This window comes from Ornithodoros turicata, chromosome 6 (assembly GCF_037126465.1).
Source record: "Ornithodoros turicata isolate Travis chromosome 6, ASM3712646v1, whole genome shotgun sequence".
Lineage (NCBI taxonomy): Eukaryota > Metazoa > Arthropoda > Arachnida > Ixodida > Argasidae > Ornithodoros > Ornithodoros turicata.
In genome coordinates, this window is record NC_088206.1 from 42,650,443 (window position 1) to 42,675,549 (window position 25,107).

At 44.7% G+C, this 25,107-nt stretch overlaps 1 long non-coding RNA gene across 1 annotated transcript; it reads right to left on the reverse strand.

Moving 5' to 3' along the window:
* Positions 1 to 20,606: 20,606 nt before the first annotated feature.
* LOC135397922 (uncharacterized) lies at positions 20,607 to 21,612 on the reverse strand. The gene is made up of 3 exons (XR_010423885.1): positions 21,028 to 21,612; positions 20,881 to 20,945; positions 20,607 to 20,798 (listed from the first exon to the last, which is right to left on the reverse strand). It is a non-coding gene; the product is annotated as an uncharacterized LOC135397922 (long non-coding RNA).
* Between the last annotated feature and the right edge of the window lie 3,495 nt (positions 21,613 to 25,107).

Here is a 25,107-nt window from a genome sequence, read left to right on the forward strand (position 1 = left end):
GGGAGGCTAGGAAGGTGTTTATCTTTCCCAACCGTGTGGCCTCCTCTTTTGTACTCGCTTTCTTCCATACGTATCCCTGAACGCATCTGCGGTAATAGGAAAAGTAAATATGTTTAGCATTCAGTGAGATATATAGATAAAGCAGAACTCTGACATTTTGATCCCAGTCTGAAAAAATCTGAGCTGGAACTACAGAAGCTTCCATTACAGTGATCAGCCGTGTGACATGAATTCCACAAGCTCCAAGTGAACGTACTGCACTGTGCACGAAGCGCTAATATACTGAGAAGCACACTGAGCAGACAGACAGACAATGAGGTGATAGGAACCCGCATGTTAGGAAGGATACAAAACAAAGGACCACGAAACATGGCACGAAGAGCACAAGCTTACCTTCAATTCACCCAATCCAACGGCTTCCCAACGTATATTCAAAGGTACTCCCACAGAAACAGGTCCAGGTTTCACCAAGAAGAGACAAAAACACAGTCACACGATGCCGGGGCACCAAACAACGAAGAAAGACGAACCCAGAGCGGAGCCGCCGCAGAAGACGTCTACCCAACACGGGGAAACGACGCCGACTGACCCGAGCAAGACGCGAGAAATACCAGAAATACACCGAGAGCGCCACCTGTAACAGCGCTACTCGCGCTATATATCGAGAACGGAAACTCGCGGGGAGACGGGACCAATGCTATCGGAAAGAGGGCGTTGTGCCCGTCAAAACAAGGTGTCAGTGACCTTCCTACGCCAAAAAACAACCGATATAAACAAAAATGCCAACGGCCCCATTTATCAGCAGCTGTTGTTGCCATGCGGTCCCTAACTCGAGAACCGAGAGGGATAGGAAGGTGCTGGAAGTTTCTACAAGTTCGGCGTGTCGAGTGCAGGGACGTTCTGAAGGAAAGTTCAGGTCTGCCGGTGGGTTCGAACCTAAAAAGAGAGAGAAAGGTCACAGAAAGAGGGCCGCCACAGTAATTTCGAAAATAACGCCGTAACCCCTGGAAACAGATGGGTAGTGCCAATTGGAAAGTTGAAGCGCAAGGAACGGATCATAGGCACTCAAAATTACAAGTAAATCGGACGTAGGGTGAGCGAGTTACGGCACTAAACAGCAGGACGCGTTTCCAGACGGCGTTACCAGGCGCACTGGCGCCAGGCTCCCTAAGTCGATATCAGGAGAACCAAACGCCGCGCGCCTACGGGATCATCGTGCAGTGCAATGTGTCCATGATGTAACGAACCTCGTCTATAAAGGTGTCCCAACCCCTTTAAAGGTGTTGCGACACTTCCTCTGATGTGTTGAAGCATAATATATATGCATCGTGTACTCATTATGAGAACACCGTGGAAAAAAAATTTTCCTCTCGCTAAATCGGTCCAGAAAATAGGCGCAGCCACAAAACGACGACCCACGGTGTGACCACACGGACCCTTCTCCCCCATTTGGCTTGAGAGACGAGCGTCTTCCCTTGCTGCTCCTGTGTGACGTCACCGATGTCACTTCTTCGGGGCCGTTTTTCTCCGTACCTGCTCACGTGATGGACCTGAAAACTTGAATATCGGATGCTGTCGGATGATAGAATAGTTTTTCGTATTTATCTGGGAAAGCTGGAAACCAACTGTCACAACACCTTTAATGCAGGTGCCAGTTAATCGTATCACCATCGGTATAACAAGCAGCTTCTGCCATCATCAGTGCCATCATCAGTGCCATTATGCCATGTACCAGCGTACCAGCACAACTCTTCCAGATATGACATCCGACATGGCATGCCTCTTTGAAGCACACAATATGGCTTTTTATCTGTGTGTACATGCCAATATGTCCATGTATGCTAATATGCTAATATTACAGGTATACTTTGTGGTGTCAGTCAGTATTACAAGTATGTTTTGTGATACCAGCACCTGATATGTACAGTAAACTTTATATCAGCACCTGGTACAGCTGGTATATTCTAGTAAGAGTTGAAAATAGACCAGAGGCCAGGAGTCATGTTTAATAAAAAGAAGGATAGCACTGGCTTACATAACAAACAAAGTAACAAAATTTGTCTGGACGTTTCGACGTCTATGCAGACGTCATCATCAGCAAAGAAACAACAGCGCGCGAGTCCTTAGGTCTTATAACAATCTGGCTGTGGCCCCTTGTGGTTGTTACAGGAATTATTCTCATGGTGTATGTGCCATGACTCAAGGAATCTTCTCACTCCCCATCTTTGTTCACGTGCCAGAGTGGTGACATTGTCGAAATTGAATGTGTGCTCGTTTTTTATCGCATGCTCCACGAGTTCTGTGAGGCGATTATCAGCTGGAGGCTTCTTTATCTCAGCTTCGTGTTCTTTCAGTCGTGTGGCCAGCTTTCTTCCTGTTTCACCCACATAACACGTATCGCAACCGTCACAATCTATTCGGTAAACGACACCCGATTGGTACAAATGGGGCACAGAGTCCTTGGGGTGAGATAGTGACGGTTGCGATACGTGTTATGTGGGTGAAACAGGAAGAAAGCTGGCCACACGACTGAAAGAACACGAAGCTCAGATAAAGAAGCCTCCAGCTGATAATCGCTGCACAGAACTCGTGGAGCATGCGATAAAAAACCAGCACACATTCAATTTCGACAATGTCACCACTCTGGCACGTGAACAAAGATGGGGAGTGAGAAGATTCCTTGAGTCATGGCACATACACCATGAGAATAATTCCTGTAACAACCACAAGGGGCCACTGCCAGATTGTCATAAGACCTAAGGACTCGCGCGCTGTTGTTTCTTTGCTGATGATGACGTCTGCATAGACGTCGAAACGTCCAGACAAATTTTGTTACTTTGTTTGTTATGTAAGCCAGTGCTATCCTTCTTTCTAGTAAGAGTCTAGTATTACAGATATTCAAAACAAATCGGCTGATACCTCTGGTGATACGTTCTGGTATGGACTCATATCAGTTTTTTCTAGTAGGGTAGTCATGAAGACGCGGTGCAGTGACCAGTGTTTTCATTTGGAGAGGTCGTCGACCATCATGACTTCTCCGTGTTGTGGTGAACACTATGGGCTCTGAACCGCATGGACACTGGTATCTCCGAGGCGAAAGAGCGGACCGATGAATGCATAGCTGTGTAACATTGCGCTTACCATATCTAGTGATACCAGGAGCGCAACATCTCCACAAGCACAACAACATGGATACCAAAGTAAAGTCAGTAAAGTTCATCTGCTCGCGATCTGTGGGAAACCCCAAAACACATGGCCAAATAAGCGTTTTCTGTTTTTAATGGTCTAATGGTTTAATGGTAATATGCAGCATACAACAGTGACACGTGGAATAAGTCTCCAACTGACAGGAATGTATTTAGTCGTATCATATATATGCTGCACACACGAGCACAATACTGTTCACTAAGTAACGACACCGCAGCACAATCGGAACAGAAACCACAACCGCATACGATCCGCCTCAACCCGGGCCGTCTCGACAACACAGAGGCCTAGCCACACCTTTTACACTGTCCGCCGTCTTATTTTATGCAAAACGTACGAGACAAATCATGTAAGAACGCGAGTGAATGTCAAACGCAAATAAATAGCAACAGCGTCTTAGTCGGTAAGTCGCCGCGATTCCGGAGCTAGCAGACGATTCTGGCGGGGAGCAGAAGCTTCCGGCACCCAATGACGTGCTCGGCCACCTAACGTCACCACACGCCAGACTTGGCTTGGAGGAGACTATCGCCGCGGAGCGCATTCTTGCAAACTAATTTTCTCAGGAAATTAGCGCTTTTCAAAGGAAATATTTTGCGTGACAGTTTATGAAGGTAGTAAGTTCATATCAAGCGGTGAAAAATATATGTTCCAAATGATTTCCATGCTCCTTTAGTATGACCAAGGTCGTTTCCGAAAATTTTGGTCATAAAGCGAATTTTCATATTAACGAGCAACATAGATCATGCTCCAGGTAAGCCCTTCATAAAGGAAGTCCGTTTGATTCTGTCTCATGTATTGAAGACGCAGATATTGCAGGTACAGTATTTCAATTCATTTTATTATACCTACACAATTTTCAACAGTATAATTTATTTACAATTTATCGATTAAAGACATCTGTTAAAGGGTCTCTGACCAGAACCTGGTCAATGTCTTTGTTTGTCAACGAACCTACATGGGGCCTCCAAGTTGCACACTGAAACGTTTCGTCTCTGCGGAGCCGCAAACTATTCCAAACAAGGAGCCGAAAAGCGGTTTCGATTTCTGCCCTCAACTCGTGCGATCAGCGCAAAACTCTAGCTATTATGCAGTGGTTTTCCCATGTGTATGACGTAAAACGCCCGCGACGTTTATTTGTGGAAAGTCCACACCGGAAGTTCGGGTGGTTTCCGCAACTTCCGTATTGCTGGGTGCTTTTTAAATATGGACGTGGAAGCACAGTGGAGTTAACAAGTTAGCTTTTCAGCTACCTTTCAGCAGCTGAGAGGCACCTGCTATGTGCAGCAGAGTTTGGAGGCCTTGCTTTTGAAATTTTGAGCCGCGAATCGATTTTAGCATGAAGAGGTAGTTCCAACGACAGACTGTTAGATGAGCTTTCAGCATCCATCATGATGAAGCACATGAACAGTTTGTGTAAATTTCGTGTTTGACGGCGCCGTGTAAAGGGGCCGGAGTGATTTTTGCATAATAATGCCGAAAGAAGTGGAGTGGAGTGCAAGGAGCTGCTCTAAATATCCAAAATACTAGGTGGAACTACCCCCTACAGGGGGTGCCCTTGCAATTTCAGCTGTATACACATGTCGGTAATGATGTAACTATAATAATGACCCCCCTCCCCCCGAACTTTTTTCAACACCCCTCCGTGCTTGGGATTCTGGATAAACCACTGTGCTGATCCCTGGCACAAAGCACCATCTCATCAGCCTGCTCTGCCTTGTATGAATTACATTGGGCTCTCAATTCCACCACAGACACAAATCCAATCCTGTTCTGATGCATCCTTTTGTCCACCCATTCAGTCAGTATGTCGTAAGTGTTGTTCGAACTCTTACTGTCTGACAGCACCCAAATAGTCTTGTTTAAGCACCTCAAGTATTTTAATGATCGTTATGTGGAAGTAAATCAGACTGTTATGCAGGTCACCCTGTGTGTGACCTCCGGTTCCTGCTCTCAGTCCTCCAGAAGTGCTCACTACACAAGTTGAATATCGAAAACCTTAATCTTCCATGCATGATGTAAAACCCCAGCTCGCTTGCTTCCTAGTCATTTTTTCATTCTCAATCTTCCTTTTGTGTGCAAAGTGCGCACCCAGTTCGAGAAGGATGTAGACCTTGAGGAACCAAGCTTTGTATCTTGGGCTGCTCAAATACTCAAATAGGCATGTTGTAGTCAAAGATGATGTAACATGAAATGTGGTTCATACAATTTATTGTGGCACTCAGATAATATCTTCATAATCTGTCTGCAGAGATTGTTCCAAAATAGCATATGTGATGCAGCGTCATACATTATTGGGCTTTTGGGAAAAATCATGATTCACCTGATACAGACGGGAGCCTTTGTAACGGTGTCTGACACATTTTTAGCAGCCACTGTTTTAAAATATGCATTAAAAATTCTCCAACTATGAAAGTATCACGAAGTTCTTCATTTTATTTGTTTACTTTGAAGACCCTTGTGAAGAGATTTACATAAAGGGGGAGGTTTGTATCGAAAAAGGACAAATACCAAAATGATGTACACAAAAAGACAGAAAATTCGTTCACTCACCACAAAGAAATTCATTCGATCTGAAAATGATCATAGCACTTGGAAATAAATGACGATATATTTTGTTCTGATGCTATGTGGGCAGGAAGGTCATTCCAGTTTGACACCATCAGCTGGTGCGAAGAGTAGAGGAATTTTTTTGTTTGTGTAGGTGGAGCAAGTACTTTGTGCGGGTCATCAAGTCTTAGAAGTAACTTGTGAGGTGATTGACAGTAAGTGGGGTGGGGAGGAGGGTGACCGTAATATAACTTATGAAAGAATGCCAGATCTGATACCTTTCATCTGGTAATCAAAGGAGTAAGAAAGAGTTGGGCTTTAATGGCTGAGGCTTTAATGGCTGAGACGCTGGAAAAAGGATGATAATCACGAACAACAAACCGTGAGGTTCTGTACAAATTCTGCTTTGTAGATTAAGAGATGTTGGGATGGGTTCCAGATTGCAGAGGCATAATCCAGTTCTTTTGAACATGACAGTTGATGTTCTGAGACTGGAACACATAGAAAGGACAAATACATACAAAGCATCAAGTGCCTAAGAAATGAGTGATGAAAGAAGGCAGTCACTGGAAAGGTTAGCCAGTAGTAGGACTTGAACCCACATCTTCTGTATTACCGATCCAGGGCTCTTACCAATTGAGCTAAGCTAACACGCCTCTCCAGTGACTTCCAAGGGTGCGGATGCACCCTAGGAATAGGGTTATGGGCAGGAAAACATTAGTCACTGTTATTATACAGGCATAGCTCACTGTCCAGTATGATCACCGCAGAGCACATTTGCAGGAACTCACAGGCACAAAACTTGCATAATAAATATGTAATAGCCTCAAACAGCTATTATATATAATAACTAGGACATGGACCTCCAATAGCAGATGGTCTGGCAGTACAACACAGGTAATCTTGCCATCACTATATATTTCCCAAAATGCTGAAAATAAATCGATAGAATTACTGCAATGAGCTGCTCAATTTTTCACCATGAGATATATTTTTAGCACTCTGTCTTTCGTGTTTCAAAATATACATGCATCGAACCTGCAGAAGCTTGTGTGTGTAAGTAGAGTCACACATCTCATGTGCAACACGCAGGTCTAAGTTGTATTGAGACATGTGAAGTCCTTACGCGTGCTCACCACCTGTAGATTCCTTTAAAGGGAACAAAAAACTTTTTGTTAGTAATAACTTCACGCTATGTACCACATTTATAAAAGAAATTGGTCCCGTACCTGACGGACAACTGTCATGACCATTGCAGATGTCTTCCTCTCCTGTTCCTTCCACTTCCATGAAGTCACCACCCTAACATTGTTAAAAAAGCCATATAAATTTATGAGGATCTCATTTCATAGAAAATTAAATGAGGCTACCAGGCACGAAAGGCATCAGCCTGATGAGGTGCCTAGAGTGCCTGAGGTATTACCACTACGAGCATACAGCAAATCACAACCACATCAATAAAATACACAATTGCACCGAGCTGTGCACATTTTCACACACACACACGAAAATGCATAACAGAGTGGCCCGTCTCTAATAAGACTTCAACAAGTTTGTGTAACTCTGTTTTGAAACTGGACACAGGAAGGCCATTTCCAATCAGCTTAAAACATTTGTTCGGATAAGGAACGGTTTCTGCTGATTTTCGTAGTTGGTCCGTAGCAGTGGAACCTTGTAAGGTGGTACAGTGATGGATTTCATACCGTTTGGGATGGCCCTAAAAGATCCTGGCAAAGAAAGGCAATTTTGTGTAAATGTCTGATTTCCAAGTGAACACTTGGTCTGCTGTATTTTGCATGTCTTGACGAAGCTGAGGGGCTAGATGGATGGATGGATTGTAGTGGCACCTCTGGTGGGCCTCTTTGCAACGAGGGTCCAGCACACTGCACCTGTAGACATGGTTGTCGTACACCAGGCTTTCTTTCTTTTTCTTTTTTTTTTGCACTGCACTGCAATTTTATTGTAGTTTCCCTCTGTGGTGTTTCCCCAGATTAGACAGCAATAGTACAGCTTGGGGTAAACTAAGGATTTCAACTGCGTTGGTTTAGAATCCAGAGCCCTTCTTTACTATGTGCAGTATGCTGTAGTATATTATAAGGAAAACAAATAGAAGAAAACTTGTACCTGATTCCTGCCTTGTATTTCCAACATTTGGTTCCACATCTTGTCCAAGGAAGTCATGAACTACATTGGTGCACACTGCTGTGACAATTAAAATGTTACACCTAGATGCGAAATACACGGCTTCATTTTACGTACTGTGGATGTTGCTTACTGCATTGGCATGGCTGCATTCTGAACAACACCCGGAATTGTACAGTATATCTTTTGATGTAGTGCGTAAACTTCAGTTTCTTTAATCCTTATTTTTTGTTGCGTAAATGGTTTCTTAACATCTCCATGCCACAACGTAATTCTCACAAGGAGAGTAACCACTGTATAAATTATACAGAAGACACTAACCTCGTCACGTCCAGATGCAACAGCCTTGGAAGATAGATTCAAGGAAAGCACTGCAGACTGCTGTAGGCGGAGGTTCTTTGTACTCAAACTGAGGGGTCCGTCTCATAGTCTGCATTCTTCAAATACGATTGGCAAAATCCGCTGCCGACCATACCTGCCGCTGCGGTAGAACGCGCAGTATCGTACGGAACTGAATGCCCGCCGAGAAATCCCGCTTTGACGACACAATCGAGGTATGTCAAATGAAGTCTGTGTACCTCGATAAATTGGTCGTTGTTCCAAAAGATATAAATAAAGAAAACTTGGAAATACACACACTACACCAACGCTGTGAAACAGCGCGCTGGATCCCGAAAGTCGTCATAGGTCGTAGCCTCGTAGCTAGTTCTTCTTTCCACGGAAGTCGCTAATTGGATTATCGCAGTTATAAAACAGGTCGCAGATTTCGAAGTATATACATACTTTTTTATTTCAGACATTGTGACAACAGTATATCGGCGTAAAAATGTTGGTTCTTGCTGAAAGTTGTTGTAGTGCTCGATCACGTGACGGCATTCTGCGCGCTGATTGCATGGGCGACTAACGTCATCCCAGTGGGATGACCTGATGAGTTTTCTATATATGCGTACGTTTTCTTGGTTTGACGCTAGGTGTGCCAGCGTCGGCGTGAACCGCAATGTTCAAAATTCGAGTTTACGAAAACTACGAGGTGTTGAGGCATGCATTTTTGTATATGAAGTTGCTTTTGTGTATTCTATCGGTAGCCACTGCGGAAAAGTCTCTCCAGCTTCTGGTCAGAGACCCTTTAAAAGTGTCTGCTTACAAAAACTCAATATGTAGCTTTTCCGGTGACTTCATTGCATTGCGATGGTGATGATGATGACGATGGTAGGAGAATGGAGATGTGAGCCAGCTGGTGAATACATACCGCGCGTGCGTCATTCCTGACCACTGGACTTGTAGGCAGAAGGATGATTCAATAGAAGCGGGATCGTGACTTCGGCATTCACCGTTTCACGGCATTCGTACGTTTTCCGGGGGCCACTGGACATTTGGGTCAGGTGGATGACTAGGTCTGTGGAGGATGGTCACAATAACAGAGGAATAATACACGTGTTCTCCTCAGTTCTTCCCCCGGAACATTGGTCATAGTCGGATTATCGAGTTGTCATAATAACGAGGGGCCTTTACACAGGACCACCTTTGGGAACAAACGGTGCAAAAGTGGTCACAAAGTGAGGATGTCATACGAACGAGTGTCATATTAACGCGTGTCGACGGTATTACATTGTATTGTAAACTTGGTTGAACAATAAATGTGTTAAACAACAAACAGTTATCAGAAATAAATACGATGTGCAGAATACTGTTATAGAATACGCTGCAGTTGAGTTTCTGTAGGCATGGTTGTTGTTAATGTTAACTGTTCAGATTTACGACGTGCTCAACATTGGATACCTCATAAAACACAAATTCTTGCGTGAAACATATTCTAAGGCAAAGAGCAAGTCATTCGACGGAAGGAAATACAGCCGTTGCGTCTGTAGACCACGAAATGCAGAGTAAATAAGAATCGCTTGAAATCGCGAAGCTGCTTTGAAGGACACAACTTGAAACAAGGCAAAACAAAACAGTAGGCCACCCAGTGTTTTACATTGATAATTCGTACAAACAAATCGAGCAACAAAGGGGACAGCTTCCAAAGATCACAGCCACACTTCACAACGCACTTGCTTTGCTGTCCGATTGCAAACACGTAAATATAACTGCAACGCGAGGCACCTACCACACACCATTGCTGACGGCGATATAACGTTGCGGTGAATTGCTGGAGGCCCGCGTCTCTCGGCAGCAAAAACCTCATTGCCACGGATGTGGGTGGGTACTTGCGTTGCGGTCACATTCGGCCACGAAGCGCAAGTCACATGTTATAGCTGCCAGCGTCAGTGCAGCAAACGATTCACACACAAAAAGCAGTTCATTATTGCGTGTTATCCGAACACCTGCAACGAAGAGAAACGTAATGCCTCAGCCTTCAGGGCCTCAGCATTGGAAAAAACGCGATCTTGTGGCCTCTTGGGTGCTACAAGCAGGCGCCACACTCACAGCTGGCGGACATTGCTTGGCATTGCGTAACACGGGTGACGTAATGGGGGCCAGCAGCACAGCACGCATAGTTGCTCGATCTACAAGAGAATGCTCGTGGGAGAGGAGGAATGCAGAAGAGAAACTTGGAGGGCGCGCTTCTCAGAGAGTGGAGCGATTTCGCCTTGAAAAATTTCTGGCATATTAGTTTCTCGACAGGAAGAACAACCACATTTTTGTTTTTTGCTGGAAACTGTTCTTCCCGCCGAGAAACTAATATGCCAGAACATTTTCCGGGCGAAATCGCTCCCCTCTGTGAGAAGCGCGCGCCTGGAGTGTCTCTTCCGCATTCATCCTCTCCAGCAAACATTCTCCTGTGGATCGGGTAAGTGTACGGACTGTTTTCTGTCCCCCGTTACGTCACCGGTATTGCGCAATGCCAAGTAATGCTCGCCTCACCATAAGCAGCTGTGAGCACGTTGGCGTTGGCGCCTGCCAGTCGCATGTAGGAAGTCACAAGGTCTCTGGTCGCGTCTGAGGGCTGAGGCATTACGTTTATCTTGGTTGCAGGCGTTCGGATAACACGCTGTAATGAGCAGCTTTTTGTGTGTGAATCGTTTGCTGCACTTGCGCTGGTAGGTATGACAAGTATGAGCTGTATTTTTCATCGAATGTAATCGTCTTCTGCTCGGCTGCCGTTCACAATAAGGAACCAAGCATCTCCGTCGCTATGAGGTTTCTGCTGACGAGTTACGTGGGCCTCTAGCGATTCACCGCAACGTTGTATTGGTTGTATCGCCGTCCCCATTGGAAAGCGTCTGGTGGATGCCTGGCGTTGCAGTTGTATTTACGTGTTGGCAATCTGACAACAAAGCAAGTGTTTTGTGAAGTGCAACTGTGATATTTGGAAGCTGTCCCCCTTTGTTGCTCGATTTGTTTGCACGAATTATCGTACAAGATTGGGCACTCTAATGTTTTGCTTTACTTTGTTTCAACTCGTGTTCTTTACCATTACTATTATTGTTCAAAGAAGCTTCGCGCCTTCAAGCGATTCTGATTTAGTCTGCATTTCGTGGTCTACAGACGGGACGGGCTGGCTGTATTTCCTTCCGTCGAATGACTTGTTGTTTGCCTTAGAATATCTTTCACGCAAGAATTTGTGTTTTATGAGGTTCAATGTTGAGCACGTCGTAAATCTGAACAGTTAAGATTAACAACAACCATGCCTACAGAAACTCAACTGCAGCGTATTCTGTAAGAGTATTCTGCACATCGTATTTATTTCTGATACCTGTTTGTTGTTTAACACATTTCTTGTTTAACCAGGTTTCCAATACTATTAATACATCCATAACCCCGGGACTGAGGTATCACAAAGTAACGACACCAGCTCGCCTGCTTCATTGCCACCTTATACTATTGCGTTACATAAGCTTGAAGTCACCAGTTGAGGCACCCGGAAAGAAGCAAAAAGCCCCAGTAGTCATGTAACATGCCCTATATTTTGCAAACGAGAAGTAATTGGTACTTTTTAAAATAAACTGCTTTTTGGTCTTCTGGCAGAAATCTGCCTTCTTTGTAAAAGAACTGTTCAATTTGCCACCTGCACAGAGTCCTCAGCTGTGCATGCTCCACCGAGGATGTGGACCCACTTGTATATGTGTCAAGGATGAGGGCACAAGGCTCAAACAGCTGAAATGTCGCATTCAGCTCAAATAGTACGATAACTAAAATACATACGACCTAATAACTGAAACATCTACATATACATATTATATATGCTACACATGCAGAATTTTTATGCATATGCAAACACAGGATGTATTCTATTTTACACTGTAATAGAGCTCATTTTACAACTGTATTGGCACCAATGTTACCAGCAAATAATGGCTGAAGTAGCTGCACAGGTTTTACAGGATGCCCAGAGTAAGTTCAACTGGTTTAACACAGCCAGCACACGACTGATATGGTAATGGCTGGTAACGTTATTTTTGGTAATGTAAAACAAAGTGCAGAGTTGTAGCAGGAACAAAATCTCCTGACGACATAGTGCATCATACTTAAGTTTCTTTATTTTACAGGTGAACTGCAGAGCACTTGCTGGAGTTGTTCTGTCATGTTACCCTGATAAAAGACTTCAGCTGCCGTATACATGGGTCACCCTAGTTTGAGAGAAGAAAATGAATAACACAGTATGCAACTCCAGTCCCGGTGAATGTAAATGGATGTAATCCACCTGAGTAATGATTATAAGATAAGGAATAAAAGTCTGCACCTCTTAAAAGCATCCTAGCTTATTCAGGTGCAAACAAAAAATTGTCCTCCTCAGTATCATGTTTGTGCACATGATAAAGCAAACTGAAATTAAATAACAAAAAACAAAATGTAAACAATATACAGAGCCCGAATGATAGGCAAGACAATGCTGCTGGAAGGAGGTTGCACAGCATTTGTCTGCTGTGAATAGTCGTTTTTTTTTTTTTTTTTACTCTCTCTCGCTCTCTCACTCTTGTATGCCGTAAGCGGCCGCGACTTTCTAAGTCACGCAGATGAGAATTGACCAATTTACGCAATCCTGAAATCTGTGATAGCATTTGGCACACAGACACTGAGAGATCTTTGTTAGCCTCAATAACGAAAAGTACTCATACTTTTGCGCCGTTTAGGTGGATGTTCTTTCCCCGGTGTGGACAGGTATTGTGATGGTGCTACACCTTGATTCAAACGACACTGAGCTCGTTATCCACTACGTTGAAGAGATTCAGCGTCCCCTTCGTAATCGCAATCATGCAAATGTTCGCTACAAACACGAACAGTCGATGACACCGCACCGTCTTTCCATTCCGGCGGTCCGATTGCTTCGTGGTATCAAAAGCTATTCGCCTCGTCACTGGGAAGCATATGACATTGGATGCCAGGCGAATATTGACGTGAATTAGGACAACCAACCATCCAACATCGTCTCGGCATATCGGCGAAAGCAACAGAATGCGACTGCGATAGACTGCGACCATCGCGCGGAAGCTGGCGTCATGGAGATTTTTCGCTCCCGATGAACGCATACGGAGGATTCTACGGCGCATGCTCCTGGCGGGACCACGACACGTCACGATGACGTGTCGCGGAGTCCGCCGTTGTCCCGTCAATTTGCTCGCTGTGTCTGTGCGCGGCGCCAGCTGTACTCCCTTCGTCACTCCGTTTAAATTCGCTCCCGAGAATACTCTTCGCATGACGAAGGTAGAATTTTGGTTCTAGACTCAGAAAAAGGTTTGTTTCTGATGAAAACGAGAAAAAAAAATCATTTCATAGTCCCTTGAAGGCTAAGCTGAAAATTGCCCTTTCACTATCTTCAAGTGAGCAGCACTGTATGGCAGCAGTCCTCCTTTCTACCTAAGGCTGAAGCCCGAACACCTATGATAGTCAGACTCTCGCAGGCGGAGGTCTAGAAACTGCAACGCTGCTTCACCCGGTGGCTCAAAAGTGAAGTTAAGTCGCCTCGTACACCGCTTGAATACTTCTACCATATCATCAGGAGTGATACCATCCTCACTTCTATTGAAAACAAGAATCCATGTGCCGGAATACGTCGCAGCCCCCCCCCCAAGAAAATAAATAAATAAATTAAAAAACGTCTGTCACAGTCTGATTTCCGGTTTCTTATAGCTAGTGTACAGCTTTTAGCATTGATTGAAAACGTATACTCAAACAAAGCTCAACTGTTCATTATGGACACTCACCCGCCCAGCCTAAGATGTTGATTTTTAACCTCGCTTTTTTAATTATTTTTATTGTGGTACGTAGGAGTATATGCACCACTTAGTGATGAGTACCGCGTCTACTGGCACAGAGTGAGAAATATAACGTCGATGGTAGTTATTAACGCGCTTTCTTGCTTTTGTGTAGGTGTTCTGTTTTCTGCACACACGTATCTCGTTGACATTTGTGTTATCTAGTTTGTTGTATGAATTAAGAACTTCTGATATGAACAATATTATTTTTAGATATGTTGTATGTGGGAAACGTTCTAATATATTTGGCACATTAAAAAGACACTGTCTAATACAAATCGTGAGAAACTCATTTACACTTGCTGAGTATAACTATTATAGTCTAGAGTATAGTATTTCGGTTTGGGCAACTAAAGTATTTTCTGAGTCATGTACCTGTTCTGAACATCGTATGCAGCTCCGAAATCTATACATTATACACAGGTGCAAATGACTTGACACAGAAGGAAACACAGGGTTGCGACTGATAAGCACGCTTCCAGTTCACTCCCATATGTGCAATATTTCAATTACGTGGTAGTTTGCTTTTGACGCGTTTCCTTTGTATTTTTGCACAGCTGCCGTCATCCAAGGAAAAGCATCTGTCCTTGCTTCCAAGTCATTTTTGAAATGCAACTACATCCTCAGAGAGTTCAAGATTCCTATCAGCCTGATTGTAAAGGAAAGTATTGCGCTTATATGTTTTGCAATATTGCGGTTCAGTTCACTGCATTCCGGGTTCAGTACTTGCCACTGTAAAGCATTCAATTTTGCCATTCTTTCTATTACAGCAGAGAAACAATTTCTGCACCACTATTCGTCTGTGCTACGCATTGGAGGATATCAAGTCAGTTGTAAGAGCAGCATTTACTTCCGCATTTGATTAGGTGCATTTGATGAGGTACGTGTACTTATATATATGAAACAGTTTAGCTGTTTTGAACTCATACGAATGAAGAACTAAGCGCCTATAAGAAATAGTGAATCACAAAGTTTTGCGCATGAAGCCGCACCTCTTCAGGTGAAAACTGACCGTTACTGCGTTCGGCATATATAGCGCAATTGCTGATACGAGGGAACAGAGATCTGGGAATAGCAGCAAGAATAAGCAGCCAATAAGAAGGATGAAAATTACAAAGAACGGAAAACTAAGATGTGCGGCACTAAAAATACAAAGCTATCATGCCCTGAGACCGTTGAGAGGAACTATGCACTCGCCGCTGTAGATGTACATTGTGTCCCAGAAAACAGGTAATTGTATTATTATAGGCCAGTTTCCGCGGGTGACGTCACAAGACCGGTGGGGGCAAAACAAATTAACAGAGAGTCCGGCACAATGAGAATAATGTGACACAGTTTGCCAGAAATTACCATTCAACAACACCTGAATCAATCTGCAATTACATATGGCAATTGGGAGTCGCGTTCGTGTGGTTGCCCACACAACAATGGTGTCTTTTGTTTGTAAACGGAAAGAGCCCTATAAAACTACGCTACCTAGAATCATGCCGTCAGCGGCGCCATTTGGTCACTTTTTACCCCTCCAATGTGAAGAGCATGTGGAATTTACTGAAGTCCATGATACTTGACGGGGATATTAAGGAGCTGTCCCATCGCAAAAAACTAGCAGAACGTCATGCTTTTCAGAGCACCCAGAGCATAGCGCTCGATGATTTTTGAGCGCAAAGCGTCAATCGCACACGACGATTTTCCGACGGAACACCGGCCACCGTCACCGGTTTTCCGCTGAGCCGACACGAACAATGGGAATGTCACCGATTTCCCGACGAGAGCAGTGGATAGAATTATCCGTCGAAAAGCGGAAGCGGCCGCTCGACGGCAGCCAATTGAACCACAAAACGGAAATGAAAAGGCGACCACTCCACGTGCGGACGCATTTCGGATGCCCATATGACAAACCCGGGGAGCATTTCGAAAGACAAGGACGCCGTCTTTGCGATTATGCTTTGACCGCAATAATTTCTTCTGTGTACCAGTGCAACTTTTCAAATATTTACCTTTTTTAAGTCAATGTTTAACACAGACTAACGAAACGCCCGCGTGCGCCACCGTCCGCCGCAGTGGAAATCTGTGCACGCGGTTTGTCCCGCCGTTTCTCCGCCGAGTTATCGTGCCGGTGAGAAAGTTTGCCGGTTTCCCCAAGGTAGATTTAGACAGGTAGCGAAAGCGAAAAACAAAAAACAAAATCTGACCCGGCAACACTGTCATCTCCGTGACTCGAGCGATCCTGGGTGTTGGTAGCACAGGTACGGTCGTAAACAAAAAATATTTACGACGCGCGCATGGGTCTCGTGTATACTAATAGTTTATTCATAATTTAAGTATGGGAAAAGCTATCTGATGCCCCACTAGTACATATATACGAAATCATCTACCACCTGAGTATGTTTCCGTATCCTGCTCCACTGCGCTTGTATAGCAGTATAGGCTCGTTTTTCCGTGCATTCTTGTATCCGTGCCGTGTGCCCGTGTATTGTAATGCGGAGTTCGTACATTTTTTTTGATTAAACGTGAAGCGACATTCACATCTAGAAGCTGTAGACCAAGATTAACACGTGTGAACAGATGAGTGCTATGCCTCCCGTGTAGCTGGCCCCGCGAAACAAAGGTTTCGTCATGGCAAGACCGGCCATGATAGCGTGAGTGTTTGCGAAACAGCTGTGCACCAACGACGCCATGTTTTTGCAAGGAACCCATTATGACCACTCATTGAAGAAATACAAACGGCTAATCACTACGTGTACGTTTAGGTCTAGGTGAGGAATGGACTTCCTGTTTATTTGTGGTTATCACGTACCCTTCGTCAAAACCTGTGATAACTTTATGTATTTCGAACTGATATGGGTAATTAAACCTGATATGATTTATTTTTTTCTGTTCTCGTCTGGTATTGCTGCCCTGGGGGAATAGTATGGTTCGATCAGGAAAAGGGGAAGGGAATACAACGCAAACGAAGTACGCGAATGCAAACGCGCCATGGCTAATTGTGCACTGCTTATTATTCATGCTGGTGACGTCATATCTGACGTCATTTATTTATTAAAGTAGTAGTCCGCGCCATGGATGGATGGCGCTGACAGTCTCTATCATGTCGTCATCTGAAGACGCAGGGCCCTATGGGAGTTTCGCTACCTGTCTATATATACCTTGGTTTCCCGTCGAGAAATCGTCGTATGCGGTTGGGCCTGAATCGTTGCCAGTCCGACGAAAGGAGGTTGCGAACCCAACCCACAGTCCGATAGTAGGAAAAGTGACACTCCTTAAAATTGGGAGGGGGGAGGCATGATACCAGCGGAAGCCGGATGCGATAAGCCATGCCTGTGTTATCTGAGAAAATGGCGTAGATGCAGGCTAGCTGGTGGATGAACTCCATAATGTAAAAGACTGAGTCTGGGCACACAGAGGGACGACACACAACACATGTTATCTGTGTTATACGTGTTATCAACATGTGTTATCTCTTTCTACTATCCCTGTGCGGGCTGCGTTTCCAGCTTGCTTTTGTCGGACTGACGACCATTGCGCTGATTCATCGCGCGATATGCTCTGGGTGCTCCGTAAAGCATGATGCTCGGCCATTTTTTTCCCATGGGATAGCTCCTCAACGGTCTTCACATTGGTGGGAGGTGACCTTTACTTGCCAAATTTCCGAGTTCAGTTCGTAAAAATTTACATAATAAAACTTGCGTTACATGCCACTCACATCATGAGGTGGTAAAAACATGGGAAGAAAAAATGCCGTTGACCGCATGATTCTAGGTGGAGTAGTTTTTCTTCTGGGACATCCTCTATACAGGGCCGCAATCTTGAACTGTCACACAGCAAGCGTTGTCGTTTTATATTTAATTAAAGCGCTAGACACGTCTTCTTTCTTCTTCATCATCATAACCGCGTGGTGCCTGGAGCTATTAGTTTCCTTTAGTTGGCACCTGCATCTCCATTTGTGTAAAGTGGTGGCGCGCATCGAGGTTGCTATTATACTCTGGCACGAGTGTCACGGGTAACTTCAGAGTCGCGGTCCCATCTTTCGGGGCCCATGGCTCAAAGCAGCTCGCGATGCCGCTTCTTGTTACTTTCCTTTGAAAAGGGAACTGAAGGGGCGGGATTCGAGCTTTCATTATGCTCCCTTGAGTCTCCCTTGAGTCTGCTCCCTTCAGTGGATCACATGTCGTAGGGGCCTTTCTTAGCTTTTGGGATGGCGCCTTTTAGGTCCGGGTCGATGAAACAATGCTAGTCACAGAGTCGGAAGTTGCTTTTCCACTACTACATGGATCGCTGCGCTGTTTGTTTTTGAGGTGGGACGTAGCATAACCTTTGTGAAGGGTATGACGCTAAGCATCGTTTTGCCGGGTGCTTCCTTCGCCATCTTGTCTTGTGCTTCGTTGCCTGTGATCCCGCAGAGTGAGGGAATGTATTCGGGAGCCACATTGTGACTTGCTTGTATGGCGTCGCTGAAGCACGTCAAGATTTTGTCGACGGGATAGTTGCGGCTCCCTCGATTTATTACTTGATGTATTCGAAAGCACACTAGTTGAGCACAATCACAAGATAGACGAGGGACGAGACGTACACCATTCTTTCGGTGGGGATTTCTTGATGTGGCACAGAACCTTGAATATGTCATGTAATGCGGCTATGGTTCATGAAATGGTGTGGGAGAGTCTGTACCATTTCTTGACTGTTTTTCTTTATACCGTATTGTTTCACAGTTTCCAGCCCTGTCTACTTGTGTTTTGGGTTCCTGGCCCCACCACCTCCTCAAGTTCAAGTAAATGATACCGTGAACCTTCAAACCTATCGAGTCCAGCACAGATTCCGGTGGAGTATGACCCCTAGCAAGTTGCGGCTAGACGTTTGCTGATTTCTTTTCCTCAGACTGTCAGTTTAAAGTCCTCCAGCTTCTTTCTGGGGGAACACATGTAAGCCGTTTTCTCAAGGTAGACGTCCATGGCTCTTTCTTTGAAAGGCGTCCTGGACGCGCCCTGCGTCCTGGGCCGACTTCGAAGAGAACTGTGTCGACGTTTGTCTGGAAAGTCTGCGAAGAGAACCCAGGGAAAACCGCAGACAGCGCAGCCGCTAGTAGGATTCGAACTCACCACCTCTCAGTTTTCAGCACGAAACACTTTTACAACAACTAATCTTACACATAGGTGAGAGGAATGGAGAAGTGATGAAGCCATTCTTCACTGTCTCTCCTTCCCGCTGAACTGGCCTTCGTAGACAAAGCAGGGTACCTGATATGACCTTGTACCCGATACTATCATGATACCCCCCCCCCCCCCCCACTCCAATAAGACCTTCAGCCCTTCTCCCTCACTCTCATGTATGTGTAATATCATCAGCTGATCAGGATCAGCTGCAGTAACAGTTCTGTCTCGTTCGCGTCTTTCTCCAATGGCAGTGATGGCCACTAACTACTTCTACAGTAGTTTAACTATAACTACTAACTACGTCGCGATGGAGTAGTTTAACTAGTAGTTCAACTACTTTTCAGGGGAGTAGTTAAAACTACACCTTTAACTACTGCAATGTATTTTAACTACATCTATAACTACTTAACGTTGTCCGTCAACACCAATCCCTTGTAGTGTTCTTGGACACCTCACTATGAATCACAAGCAGTGATAGCAGAGAAGCAGTGACGTTGCGGCGGAAGCTCCGCCTTCGTCAGGACGAAGGGGTGACAATCATCGCGATGATTATCATCCCTTAGTCCTGACGAAGGCGGAGCTTCCGCCGCAACGTCGACGTTACCTCTTAACTTTCCACCTGTAAATAAATGACTCACTCCATCTTTTCTTACTTCCTATACCTTCGCTGTCTGCCTCTATTTTTTTTTTCAACTACCTATTTAATTTCGCGGTCGCTCGAACACATTCCTTTCAGCGTATATACAGGGTGGTCCAACCACCATGACAGAAATTCATAGTAAAAAACGTAGGCCCCAGAAAGGCATGTGGTCAGGGGATTTTTTTCTGCCAATAACTTTTGCCACATATTGGTAACATTTTTATTTCATTTGAATTGACGGGAAGTTAGTTTCTTGAATTGAACTCCGAAATTTCCTAAGGCAACCTAACGTTTTCTTTGCGGAAATGGGTTCCTTGTTGTCATTTTGCTCAGTAGCCCTATTGAAAAACTCTACAGAAAATCTCACAAAATATCTCTTGCGTTATTCTAAGAGATTTTATATGTGATAATTGGACATTCTCACAGAATTTCTTACAGAGTTTCTCACAAAGCATTCTCTCAGAATTGCCCCCCCCCCCAGTTTCTTACAGAAATCTTACAGGATTTCCTTTAGACTTAATTCTTACCAGGAGAAACCAGGAGAATAAGAGCCACAGGATCCATCACGTGTGCTTTCCATTCTTTATTGAGATCACTTGGGAAGCTTTCAGTACGAAACACAGATGAATCAAGCCATCGCTAGATATCACACAAATAATAAACCAAGGAACTTGATTCAGTTCTTATGTACTTTTGAAATGGCATCCGCGCGCCATCCACGCACACCGCCGTAAAAGCGTTCAATGCATTGTACACATACTTGAAATCTCTAATGCGACGACCAAAAAAATTTCTTCATGTGACTATGCCAAGTTCATGTTTTGCACCTTGGGAACGCGTTGGATTTCTTGCGAGAATGAGTTACGACCACGATCTCACATCGGATGCGTGCTTGCCGCTTCTTACGAGTTTAACCTTGAAGAAACAGCATTTCAAAAAGCACGGTTACAACAACATGTGTGTGCGTGAGAGATAGGCATAGAAATATGTAACATACCGTTTGCCCAAAGCACAGTTGCTATAACGATCTCACAGCATTCTACCTTCCGACCCACACAATACCTGCAAGCAGGGGTAAAGACTCATAAAGAATGGGAATACACAGCACCGACGATTATATACGACACGCACACGTGCTACATACCTCAAATGCATGAAATCCTGAAAATCCTGAATGTCAGGCGGTATTTGCATGAGATGCGTAGCTACGTCCATGCGCTTCCTCGTTTCAAAGCAGACTAACTAGCTTGCTGGCGGTTGGAACAAACGCCTCCACTAATGTACGATGGAATATCATAATGGGTTATAAAATTGATAGTTTCACTAGGAACGACAAAACGGAGCAACCATGGCACTTCTACCTAACAGGGATTATTCACAAACACACGAAATCGCACGAACTACTTTCCAACACGGACGACATATCACTCTCTGTGGCCCGTCATTTCTTGCTTTATGTTCATTCGACAGGGAAATATCCTTCTAAGTTTCTCATAAGACTGAAGCGAGGTTCGTGAGAAAGTCAGTCATGTTTGAATTGTTTTCTCATAGAAATCGCAAGGCCAGACCCTGAATTACCCCACAGGATATTTTCTCATTGATGTGCCTGTGAGAATATGTATACGAAGCTGTATCCTCTGTAGGAAATTCTGAGAGATGAAGTCGCTTCTGTAAGAAATTCTGAGAGAATGCTATGTTTCTATGAGATTTTCTGTAGTGTTTTTCAACCGGGAGGGCAAAAATATGTTCACGGTTAGCTGGGACACCCTGTATATATATACGTTACAAAATGGAGGTTCGAACGACCAGGATGATGTATATAGATAGGGGGGAAAGACACCAGAGACTGAAGTAGGGAGTGGGGGAAGTTATTTATTAAGCTGGCATTTAAACTAAGAGTCTGGAGAGTCTACGTTTAGGCGGAGGCTCCGCCTTCGTCGGGGCTAAGACGAAAGTCTATGTACAAGATCTTTTAAAAGGTTACAAAAGTGTCGTCACAGCTGGTACAATTCCACTGCGAGGCAGTCGTCCGTGAGTCATGCTCTGGAAGGTTCCTGGGTCATCGGCCGGGGAGATTACGTGTCAAAGCCTTGGAGTTCCAGAAAGGTCTGGGGTCGCGCTCGTTGAAAGCCTGTTGTCCGAGGTGTTCTTGGCGTCATTGTGTCCAGTTGTAAAGAAAAGAAGAAAAGAGGCAGCGGCCACTCCGAGGACACACAGAAAACGTTATCCGGATATGCTTGTTACAGTTGATAGCACTCCTTTATCCTCATTTATTAGAGATTGGAATTTGTAGATCAAGTACGATTCGCGTTGCTCTCTGCAGCGATCGGATGTGAAATTTGACTCTAAAATAAAAAGTGCGACGTTATTAATGGAATGACCGGGTCGACTAAAATGGCGGGAAACCGGGAGACTACCTTGTTTCGAAACATCTGATCGGTGGTTATTGAATCGAATCGTAAATTAATTTTTACTTTTACCAACATATTGCGCGGAGCATGTTGTACATTGAATGATGTAAATAATGTTACTAGAGTTACAGTCAAAGTCGCCATTGATTTTAAGGGAGAAGTCGGAGTTTGTACACTTGACCGCTACCGTGCTTTGCATAGATTTGCATATTTGGCATCTTTTACCATTGCATGGATGGCATCCCGCCGTGGGTGTTAATGGTTTGGGAACTTTGGAGTTGACTAGTCTATCTTGAAGGCTGCGGGCACGTCTGTAGGTAATTCGTGGCTCCTCGGCAAATATTTGTCGTGTCCGTTCAGATTGCAGAAGGATGCTATGGTGGTGGTGGAGGATACTGTTAATATTACCTGCGCCTGCACCAAAGGTAAGAACAAGGTTTACGCGGTCGCCCTTGGGTTCGTCGTTGCGTTTACCGAATAAGTTCCTCCGATCTGTTTGTCGTGCTTTGGACAGGGCGTCTTTTACTAGACTGGGTGGAAAATTACGATTAACGAAGGTCTGCTCTAATTCCGCGAGGTTTTTGTTTAGAACATCGTCGTCCGAGCAGATCCTCCTGCATCGGAGTGCCTGGCTATAAGGAATGGCGAGTTTAGTATTGCGCGGGTGGCAGCTGTAAAAGGAAAGGCGCTTCTGAGCATAAGTTTGCCTTCGGTACAGGTCAGTGGAAAAACCCTTCTCGGTTAAGGTTACTTTTACATCTAGGAAATTAACAGTCGTTGCCGAGAAGGAGTGGGCGAACTTGATGGCGGGGTGTACCAGGTTAAAATCGCGAATGAATCCTGTGAGATCTTCTTCGGAGTGTGGCCAAACCATGAATATGTCGTCCAGAAAGCGTTTGTATAGACTAGGTTTTTTGAGAGCACGGCTAGAAATTTTTTCTCTACTGCACCCATGAAAATATTTGCTACGTTGGTGCCATCTTAGTTCCCATAGCTGTGCCATTTATTTGTAGATAGTGGCGGCCGTCAAATTCGAAGTTATTATTTTTGAGGATCAAGTTGAGTAGCGTTGGTAATACAGATGGGTCAACCCCGTGATCGGAGTACTTCAGATACGCTGCCTCCGCTGCTAGCACGCCATCCTCATGGGGGATGTTAGTGTAAAGGGAGGTCACGTCTAGCGTTACAAGCAAGCTTGCATTGTGTGGTTCACATTTGCTAAGTATTTCGAGGAAATGGTTGGTGTTCTTAATATATGAGGGTAATCGGGGAGGTATATCTTTAAGGAGGTGGTCTATTTTCAGCTAGAAATTTTCTCCGTGGCGGTGCCGATTGAGGAAACTATAGGTCGCCCTGGGTTTCCTGGTTTATTGATTTTCAGTAGCATGTAGAACCTGCCTGGTTTAGGGTTGTGGGGGGCTAGAAATTCATATAGCCAGGAGTTGATTATTTCACGCGCTTTTAGGGATTTTAGGGTTTTGGTGATTTCGCCAGCTATCTTATTCGTTGGATCGCTGTCAAGCGGCTCATAGAAAGTGTTACAGCTCAGCTGTGGGAAGCCCTCGTTAAGGTAGTCCTCTTTGTTCATCACTACGATTGCAGCTCCCTTGTCTGCCCTTTTGATAATGATATCGCCACAGTTCTGTAAGTCGGAGAGGCTGCGCTGCTCAGCTGCTGTTAAATTTTGTTTAGTTTTGCGGTTAGATGAATTGTTGTATGCGTCATGTACATCCCTTTGAACAGCTTTGATGTACGTATCCAGGGCTTTGTCGCGGTTGGCATCGGGTGTCAAATCAGAAGTTGGTTTAAAGGGATTCGGATTGGAGTTAGGTTTGTCGAAAAAATATTCTTTTAGGCGCATACGTCTTGCGAAATTGTCCAAGTCAAGATGGAGTTGATAATCATTTAGTTTAGCTTTGTTGGCGCAGAATGACAGACCCCGATTCAGAAGTGAGAATTCTGAGTCGGTGAGGGTGCGGGATGACAAGTTCACAACGTTTCGTGGTACAGTTACACGTTGTTGGACGGAAGAGGCCGCAGTCTACTAACAAAGTGTGTTGTATGCACCCAAATTTGTTGCTCGGAAGAGGATCCAAGTGTTGACTTTGCCTGCTCTATCCAGTGCCAGCGTCGTGCATCGATATTCCCCACGCATGGCCTGTTACTGCGACCTCGGCTGCGATCAGTAGGACATAAATTGACGTAATCACTTTCCGTGCACGATACAAATACGTAGGTGTTGAAGAGAAGGTACGTCTTGTGCTTTCTGTGTGTGAGTTGCGTGATGTTTTCGGGGGTGCGCTTGTTTTATTACACTGGTTCACGACCCAGTGTAGGTTTCAGCCCAAATATGTGTCGAAGATGTTACTAGGTGGCCGCTGCGGGCAGAGCTCCCGTGAAATGTGACGTGAGAAGGAGAACACGTGCCTTGATTTTGAATAAGTTTGTCGGAAAGACGCGCGAATTGCATACCATTATTATTGTGTACCATTCCACTCATGAGGTCCTTTCGAACGCCGTGTGCGGCTGTCCTCATATGCAACAGCAGGTTCTGTCCGTCACAAATCAGACCGTCTTTTATGGAATCTTATCGTGCATGCGTTTCTCTTCGTTCCTTAGTGCCATTTCTATGTACACTGAGTCATCCCTAAGTGTGGGGGTGCGTACGAGTTGTCAAGAGGACGAAATAAAAGTCAATCAACTGGACTGCTCATCTGCATAGACAACTGTTATTCAGTTCTGCTTAGTTGCAGCACACGTGACCATAAGTAACATGCATGCAGGTGACCATAAGTACAAGAGGTACAAAATAT